This window comes from Passer domesticus, chromosome 1 (assembly GCF_036417665.1).
Source record: "Passer domesticus isolate bPasDom1 chromosome 1, bPasDom1.hap1, whole genome shotgun sequence".
Classification (NCBI taxonomy): Eukaryota; Metazoa; Chordata; class Aves; order Passeriformes; family Passeridae; genus Passer; species Passer domesticus.
The window spans coordinates 97552867-97563081 of NC_087474.1; the positions used below are offsets into that span (position 1 = coordinate 97552867).

A 10215-nucleotide genomic window follows, 5' to 3' on the forward strand; every position below is an offset into this window, starting at 1 on the left:
GTCACTGGAGGAGCAGTGGTGGGTAGGATGGGTATTACATTTACACAGAAAGGTTAAAAAATATGTTTTGGGTTCCCTAAATATTGTTGGGGAGTATAAAGCCTTTAGCAGCAATAAAAATAACTTATGGTAAAGGAGTGCAGTCTGGAAGTAGGAACATTAACAGGTAAGAATATGATTTGTTTTTACTGAGGACCATTGAAAATTTAATGCAAGGCAAAATCTCCGAAATTTTCAGCTCTTTTCATGAGGTTGATTTTGCTTACATCCTGCACATTAAAAACAGAGACTAAATGATGCCTGTGTCCTCACCTTCACAGTGGTTTTGGTGGATGTTGCAGATATTAGGAGGCATCAGCCATAGGAGACATTTAACAAACACATTTGGACATGTTAATTTTAAAGAGGAGCCATGAATAAACCCTTAGCATTAACCTGCATTTGTTTTTTAATATAGGTCTTAAATGTTAAAAAAAAATGATGGGAAAACATTTTATTTCTAGAGATACTTTGTGAGCCTGAAGGTATATTTTGTGACTATCACACTCTTTTCCATTACTGCTTCAGATAATGAGGCCTACTCAGAAGCAGAAAGTAGGCTTCATTAAGAAATGAAAACATATTTAAAGACTGTGTTCTTAGAAATATCCTGGTACAATTCAAAATGCAAGAAAATCTCCTTATCTTTCTGAAATATTGTTCTTTTTTACATATGGCATATTAGTGAGTAAAATTTTTAACTAGTACATTATGACATCTTGTTAACTGTTTTTCTTCTCACTAATATGAAATGTCATATGTACAGCATCTGTAAATACTCAAGAATCCCAAGGAATGGGAAAATTATCACAACAACACTTCAGTTCTCAATATTTTTTCTGGGTGATAGCCATGTTTGAAGGGCTGGAAAGAAGTCGACCTTTCTATCTTATTGAATCTTATAGCTACATTCATCTTCATAGTAAATTTCTGATTTAACTATAAATACTTTAGCTACAGTCTTGTATAAATTGCATTGTTGTGGGAAAAATAAGCAAGGATGGGATCAATGAGGCAAACTTGGGATTAGGAAAATAATACTGTGCTTCAAGGAGCATTATAATACGTTTAGATTAATCATGGATTAACATTGTAAAACTGAAAACCCATTGTTACTAATCTCTTTGAACAAGACTGAGCTATTCAAGCCAACACTGAACAAAGTTTTCATCTGTGGAATGAGGCAGGAGTTTTCAACTTTTCTTTTCCTAAAATACAGATTTAAAAAGAATCACAGTTGATATATTTGTTTCAGCAAAGATTTCCTGAAGGCTTGGGTACAGCTTCCTATTGAGAGAAGGAGAGGAGAGAAAATACCAGCTATGGAATAACCTAAGTGGGAAGCTGTACCTGGAAAATGGACAGGACAAATTAAATAATATGGTTTTATCCTGGAATAAAATATGGCAGATGGTACAATGCCACCCACTTAAATTGAAGCTGTATCTGCAGTCCAAATAAAAATCATTCCAATTAAATGGAATAGAAATAGTAGGGCAGTTATTTCACAAACTATTTTTCAAATAATCTCTATTCACAAGACATTTATGAATTAGAAATAACTTGCATATTTTGAAGAGTGTGGTATTCCACTATTCCACTGTTAAGCTGAAATGCATCAAAGATCAGACCAAAACAAATTCTATAAGTCTTGAAGGACTCTGTTTTCACATCCAGTTGTTTTACTTATGTAGAAGATCCATTAAATTGAACGGGAGAAAGATAGGTGTGCAAAGACGTTTTTGCTCTCTGTACTTTTGCTAATGACCCTGGGTAGAGATCCTCTGCATCTGCAAATTCTTTCAGGTTCTTACTCCATTAGAAGGACTACTTCAAATCTCCTAATGTCTCACATTTAGTTTTATTGTAAAAAAAATTGGAATTGGAAGCAAAATAACCCTGAGAACATGCACTACTCTGGGGAGGGATTGGCAAGCACAAATATGGATGTTAGGAAAGTGGTTTGACAAGCCTGGAGGGTGGAAAGGGGAAGAAAAAGGAGAAATAATAATATTTTAGCAATAACATACAGTTATAAAAGGCATTTAACAGTGTATTTTTTTAGTTTTTTGTTTCTTTGTTTTCTTGATTTTTAGTATCTCTCCTACTTTCTTGCCTTATTGTACAAAGACTTCTCTTTTAAAGAAGTTGTCCCATTTTGTCCAAAGTATACACAGAGAGATACAAAGCATATACCAAAGTATATGCAAACAGAGATACACAGAGAAGTAGGTATATTGGAAAAGTTATTTTACTTAAAATTGAACTACAGAAACATGCTTTAATATTAATTACAGCTGTCTCTGACACGCTTTGGAGTGGTCATCTAAATTGTGGACATTAAAGTCATACAGCCACTAGCTCCACAAGAGCAGTATCCCTGGGCTGTGGTGCAGCAGTTTGCTCCAGTGCCACTTATTTCTTTGCCTGGAAGCATAGGAGATAAAAGACTAACCTTAAGACGATAGTGCAAGTCAATAGTAAGGTCCTGAATGAAGTGGGAGACGCAGCGCTTACAGTCCCTGCTGGACAGCAGTCAATATCAGACATCACACTTAAACTGTCACAATTTGACCTGACAATCCTTTTTCAGAAGGACCAGAAATAGAGCTAGCCAAGTTACCTTTCATTTCTGAAGAAGGTCACGGGCAGGTCGCTGGCAGATGGAAGTGTGTATTAAAGATGTCTGGCATGAGTATGAGCACGGACATTTGTAGCCTGCATAAGCATAAATGTTAAGATGCATAAGGGATTGTTACTGTCTAGCTGGAACAGGAAAGTTAAAAGATCTTTATAAGGAACAAAGAGAGATGTTTGCTCTGTTCATGTGAAAAAAGAAATTACTGGAAGAAAATAAAAAAAAGAGAGACTTATATAGTCAGCAATATATGTTCTAAAAATGCAATTTCCGGATTAATAACAAAGACACTGTTCTAGTTCACTAGTTCCTTTAGGACGTGCGCTTTTGACCCATGCAACATATTGTGCCCCATGGCTCTTAGCTGAACTGTGTCTTAACTGCACCTATTTTTTTTAAAATGTGTGATGTCTATTAAAACTAGCTGGTGCTTGTACCAGGACCCCAGTGGAAATGAAAGAGATGTCTCGGTGGACTGTCCATTGGTTAAATATTAAAGGATCAAACTTTCATATTTAAGTGTGTATGTAGTATATTATATAAAACAAATTCCCATCTGAATATTTTAAGTTCTCTCTTTAATCTCGCGAAAGCCAGTGTTTCCACCTCCTAACTCTAATTAACCAGATAAAACAGTATTTCAAGGATATATCTCCTATGAAAAGAATCAGTTTTTTCTGTGATTATATATATCTTTGCTCCAAGGCACTTATTAATTTGCTTAAAAGTCCATGCATCATTTCACAGATTGTTTTAGCACTTGTCATCTTATCAGTCCACGTCTGAGTAAGGCACACTTGAAAAAAAATGAAGTGAAAGATTAAGTATTCCAGCATGCTTTACATTATAAATATAAATGTCTTCCTTTTATAAATGAATTTCCATAAAAATGAAGCAACAGAGAAGGGTGAGAAGTGATGGAGCACAGTGAAAGATGGTGGGCCTGACAAATGCAGCTGGGGAGGGAATCTGAGGCAGCAGCAGGTTAGATACAGCTGGAAATCCTTTATCCCTCTGCAGCTGCAATACTACTTGGTTCCACTATTTCATGTCTCACACCAGGGAGCCAGAGAAGCAAGTGCTCTGCAAGGGCAGGGGAGAGTGGGAGGCTGAGAGTTGATATCCTCCCCTACCCCAACAAGGATGATGATGGTAACCCACAGTCTCCATCATGAAGGTGCATATCCATACTCAAGACAAGAATATCCTGACCTTGAATTATCACAGTAGACTGGAAAGAGAAAACAGGTTCTCCAGGCTAGTGAAACTGAGGCCCAGATTCACAAAGGTATTTCTTCAGTGTCCCCATGCACACACATCCCACTGAAGTGCTCAAAATCTTTGGCAAGCTGCCACTGGACAGGATGGGTGTTTAAATCCTGTAGCTGGCTGACCAGTGACCAGACACTAAGCAGTCTAAATGCTGATGTCAACCTGAGTGTTAATAGTGGCTGAGATCCCTGCCTCAGCCCAAACTTGGTTTTTAGGCTAGATCAAGTTCTAATCTCCAAGGCAAGGGCTTGGGTGTCACCTTCCTATTGGTCAAGTGAGGTGTCTAATCATGGGCTGTCCGCTCTCTTGCAATCTACACGTCATGATTTGTAGACAGTGGGATGGCCTCAACAGGAGACCTTGGGCTGCATTGAACAGTGCAACTCTGTGGTCAGATATGTAACAACTAAGTAAGTTAGATCTAAAATCAACATGCCTGCATCAGATCACCCAGGTGACTTGGTCCTGGTCAGGCAGTTTGACTAGATGATCATTGTAGGTCCCTTCCAACCAACAACTATTCTATTCTATTCTATTCTATTCTATTCTATTCTATTCTATTCTATTCTATTCTATTCTATTCTATTCTATTCTATTCTATTCTATTCTATTCCTTCCCATCTGGTTGCATTCTACCTCTTTACTTCCTGTTTGCTTAGGAGTCAGATTGGGCATGTCAATGATTCTTACATATGTATAGACATCAATCAGCCCTTTCACACCAAAATAACCAGAAAATAGGTGGAGGTGAATGCTATTTAGGTCACTCTGAGCCACTGCAGAGGCAGGTGAGTGTCTAGTCCCACTTGTCTGCTCTTCAGATGCGGCTGATTTAAGCAGATCCTTGCTCTGGCGATTTTTTTTTTTTAAATTTTATTTTTTTTTAAATTTCTAATTTTAGTTAGGAAAGAAAAAAAAATCACTCTTAATAGTCATAGTTGGGAAATTGTATTTGGGTTGAGAAATCCATGAGGTCACAGGAGGAATAAAAGTTAGCTTTGCAACATTTAAGTACCTTTGAGGATCTGGGCCCAAAGGCTTAATCCTACAGCATCAAATTCAATAGGAGCTTCCTGAAGTTAGAATGGGAAATTGAGGTAAGAATGTGAATATGTTCTTTTATCATTTCTTTCTTACAGTTTCTATTGATAAAAAGCCTTGGAGTAGCAATCCTTCTTTGATGCTTCTTCTGTAAAATAAGAGTTCAAAGGGGCTGGTGTGGATCTGTACAATAGCCTGACATTTTATCCCTTTTTTTCAGCTGCAGAATCATATAAGCAAATTAAGCAATAGAATGAATTAAAAAGAAATGCTATGAAAATGTTATTAATTTTACTGGCTGCTTTGCTTACTAGAGAAACTTAGCTGAGGAATCACAATTTGCCAGTTTGAGGGGAGGAGTAGAGCACATGGTCATACTAGACAGGTAGAGGTATGGAGAGGCAGAAAATGCAAACTGGGAAAAGAAAGATGCAGAAAGAAAGAAATCCAATGTATGAGTAGCTCATTTGACTTGAAAATGTCAGGATAAATCTTTGTGCTTTTTCCTAACATGCATGAAACATCCACATGTGATCTAATATGATGCAGCTTCTTTTGCTAAGAGTTACATAAATAAAATAATAATAATATTACTTTGGTGTACTACCTTTTCTGTGTACCTCTGTGAATGGCCAAATGGTTCAGCAGAAGGTTTAGAAAGTTCTGTCATAGAAAATCATTAAATGATCTGCTGTTAGGAAAGTCGTATCCTAGTCTGACTCTTGATAGATCAGGTAATAGTCATTGAAGTCTTGAACTGAAATCTGTCTGATGTAATTGGATGTTCACACTCTGTGCAGAAATCACTGTATGTCTCTGTCTTGCTCCAAGCTCTTGGTGTCAATGTTATCTTAGTCCAAGGGAAACTGTGTGTGAAACATTTTCTGCACAAGAAAATATTTTTATCAAGTTTAAAAAATTGTCACGTCTCAGTTTTATGGCAGTTCTGTTGACTCATATCATGTTATCAGCATTTTTTTTCCACTAAACTGCAGTTGAATTATTCTACTAAGGGAGCAACCAGAGTGGTCACGCTGGCACCAAATCTGGCACTAAATAAACTAAGTTTGTTGACTAAATTTGTCTGCAGACATCTGCATCCCAAAGACATTTTGATTAAACTTTTATACAGGTTTTCCTATTCTATATTTTTCAAAATATTTGTTTGAGAGGAATATTTTTTTCTCCATGTGTTTGGGCAGGAGAAATACAGAATTTCAGAGCTGAAAAATTTGATTTGTCTCTGAAGGAGCTCATAGATTTTTTGGAGAGAAAAATGGAGCTGGATAAGTAAGAGAAGAAAAACCTCAGATGGAAAAGAGAGGGAATGAAGAAAGTAAGGTGCATCAAGATGAAAAAGAGTAAAGCAGTCAGGACTGAGCATATTCACAATGTATTTAATTGAAGCAGAGCTTCCTTGCACTGGGGGGAGAAGCAGAATTTTTTTATAGGGAAACTTCTAAAATTTCTTTACAGTAGGATGCATTTCTAAGCAATGACACAAAGCTTTTCATTCTGCTGATTAACTTTGTCAGGTGCCCAGACAATGTGAATGAGTGAGAAGCTGGGGAGCCATGACACTGGAAAACGCAGGAATACACAGGCTTGATGCACTTGAGTTTTGCCTGACTCATAGCCAAGCTTCTGCATCATTTATCTAGTGGAACAAGTTTCAGTATAAGTGGTTTTATTAAGGACTTGATACACAGCCTGAGGAATTCTTCCTGTGAAAATGCTTAAAACTCCATAAGCTTGGGCCAAAGTTTTGTGGCAAAAAAAGGCCCCGAAGTTTACATAAAAGCTTGTCTTTTTTTTTTTTTTTGTCTTTTTTTTTTTCTTAGCAATGACCACATTCTTAGTGAAGGAACAGTTTTGCAGAAACCCAGATATGATCATTCTTGTGTACTTCAGTCCAAACTATACAGTCCTGTATATTGCAAATACTAAGGGGAAATTTGGGACTATCCTTTTAGAGATACTGAGTAGAGAAAACTTGCATTGTTAAGAGAGGCTACCAATAATTTTACTGCTCAGAGACAGCCCCTCAAGTTTTATTAAAGGTCTTGCTATCTTTTGATAAGATCAGAGTAATCAAATGTGGAATTATTGTTTTCACATACAATAAGCTTAAAAAATAAAAGGAAATTGTCAAAGGTTTCAAGTAATCTCCTCTAAACATGTTTTTAAAAAATAATTTATTCTCTCAGATATTTCCAACTACTTTAAGGACACAACATCAATCTTTTGAAATTATGGGGCATATTTCTTTTGGAAAGACAGATAGCAATCAGACTTGTAAATATAAGTCATGCTGCTTGTCTAACTATGAACTTAAAAAGCTCCCTCCCTTAACTGAATAAAATATTGGTAATGCATTATGAATATTCAGTTTGAATGTTGTCTTTCTGGACTTGTATTAAGTTTTCCATAAAGAAAACCTGGGGATTTTAATGAGGTCTCCCAACTTCTCAACAACATGAAAAGTATCACTAGCAGATTAATAGCTGGAATGCAACTGGAAGTTCCCTCTGCCCGTCAGTAATTTAACTGGGATTTTGACTAATCTTTAGCAGTTTAAAACTACTATGCAGCCAATAGTATACAGCTAGAATTAGTAAAACCTATGAAGAAATTCCACACTGTGTGATACACATAATAAGCTTACACAGATTTGGCTTAGAATAAGTTGTTAATTGACAGCATATGACTGCCTAAAATCACACAGCTGCTTTGCAAACCATTCAGACAAGCAGTTCTAAATTAATACACATCTAATTCATTATTTATGTAACAAATTATCTCCTTTCACAGTTAACAATAAGGAAAAGCATTTCCAAATGGGTCATCACTGTGCCATGGACTTACGTAGGATGCAATTTTCAAGGGCTGGAGAGAGCTGGCAACTGCCTAGGAAAAAAATGAGTTCATATTGGGGCTGGTCCTCATCTCACATCTCAAAAGGAAAGGAGCATAAATAAATAAATATTTTTTCCAACTGCTTAGCTATATTTATTTTCCACTGCCTCCCTGCCTACAGCAACACGGATGTCCCTTGAGCTCTTGAACCTGTTTATTTCCCATCCGCTACCTGTCCAATTGAAGCAGCACTAATTATCCCAGAAGGCTTTGCTCCTGCCAGCCAAGGCAGAAAAAGCACTCAAAGCCTTCCAGAGATGCACCAGGGCCATTGTGGGCAACAGGTTTTGGAGCTCCTGGTGAGACACATCTAAAACCTGGAGCCACATCCTGGATCTGGGGAGGAGCAGGGGTAGAACATAAGAGGCAGCAGCATCTCAGAAGCTCATTATTACAGACACATGAACTTCTGACCTAATTAAAGTTATATTTATTTCTCTTCTGTGTGTAATTTATATTGCTTTGTTCCTGGTGTTGCTGAAAGGAGGTACCGTTCATAATTGGTATTTATCTTCCAAGATTGTTTTCTGCAGTTCCACTGCTTTTCATTAGGAACTTTTTTTATAGCTCATAGGTTTTCCTGTTCTTTACAGACCCTTACAGATTTGCAGTTCTGGAGGAGAATGCTGCAATTCAAAAGGGATAATTCAGACATTCTTTCTGTGCAATGAAGAACTGACACCTTGGGATCTTCTGCAAGCCACACACCTCATGAGCATTCTGAGGGCTAAATCAGATAATTTTATAGGACTAAGAATAAAGAGATATTTAATGACAAACAGTAAAATGTTACTAAATTGTTAAAAAACTCCTTCCCATTTATGAGAACAAAATTAATGGAAATTGTGGAAAATGTAAAAGCTATTCCACTTACTAGCACCATTCCACTTCCACTCTAGCACCTTTACAAACCATAGCATGATGTTCAGGCAGATGTGGGTGATGTGCCAGAACTTACCCTACCCATGAGCAAAGCCATTAAGAAAGAACAAATCTTTCCATCTTCCCTACTTCCCCTCAAGCACAAGGAGAGGGCAGACACAAAGGGGGTATTAAAGCAATCCTAGTATAGCAGTGTCATATTTTTATGTCCTCTGGGTTCTGAAAAAAAAAGGGGAAGAGAAGATGCTCCAATTGGGGCATCAACTTGTGGCCTTTGCTCTCAATCTGACAAGAGCCAAATATGGGATGAAGTGTGTGACAAACGAGAGGCACAAAAGTATTCATGCAGGAAACTTGCAATGTTCTGGGATTCACTCCCTTCATATAAATAATTCATTCTGTAGCTGGAGACTGTTTATGACATGTGTAAGATTGGCAGTAAAATATAAGATGGACCGTGTGATTGTAGAGCTAGTTGAAAAATGAGAATTTTTTTCAGGGAAAAAACAGAAGTGGGAGATTTTGAAATTTGTGTTCATTCCATATTGAAAAAGAACAAGAGAGTTTGAAACATTTTTCCCCCTGATGTAAAACATAAAAAAAGAGCTATTCTCAGAATAGCAATACTGGAGGCACTCATGTGAAATGAAATACTTGCTCCACAGTGAAATTCCTTCTGTCTGATACAGACAGGAACTTACACCTGTGGCTTCCACGTCCCAGTTCAACAATCACTTGGGGAATAGTTTCTGCTTGTCTCTCTCATTTGGATCAAAAATTTAATCCAAAGTCCAAGGGAAAAAATGCTGCAATTAAAATATTTCCAGAAAACTATTTAAAAAAAAAACCTGGTATTTTGAAATGACAAAGACAGAATAACTATTGATATCATGTGTGCAGCTAGACATGCAGCATTTTTTCTCAGTCCTCTCTTTAGCTCAAAAGTATTATTAACACTTCATAAGAACTGTTCCTAGAACAAAATTAATAATTAAGAATTTTTTCTTAGCTCCTGTTGTTGCTAGTTTTTATAATAGCATTGTGCTATTTTCCTTCCTCTTCTGAAAGTCTTAAAAATGCTGTTTTCAAAATCAAGGTTTTTACTAAATCTGGACTACAGATTAACACTGAGAGCAAGTTCTACTTTAAATTCTTTTATTAAAGATGACTAGCTGTTGGAAGGACATATGGTGTCTTCAATGGAATATTATGAATTCCTTACTGTACTGTGTGTAGCTCTTCTCATCAGGCTTTTCGGCAGTGCCCTCTCTATGATCCTTCAGTTCAGTTGTAACTTACCAATCTACAGAAAGCTGTGCTATAGCCTTTCAAAAACACCTCAGTAATGGTGCTGAGAGATGCATACGAGGAAATATTTAATGAATGACATTTGAGATGCTATAATGACCAGCTGTCCATTGCAGACA

General features: G+C 36.9%; 1 long non-coding RNA gene across 1 annotated transcript; it reads left to right on the top strand.

Annotated features, from left to right (window-relative positions):
• Positions 1-4573: 4573 nt before the first annotated feature.
• On the top strand, positions 4574-7985 carry LOC135288972 (uncharacterized). Its single transcript, XR_010351774.1, has 2 exons — positions 4574-4737; positions 7802-7985. It is a non-coding gene; the product is annotated as an uncharacterized LOC135288972 (long non-coding RNA).
• Positions 7986-10215: the final 2230 nt, after the last annotated feature.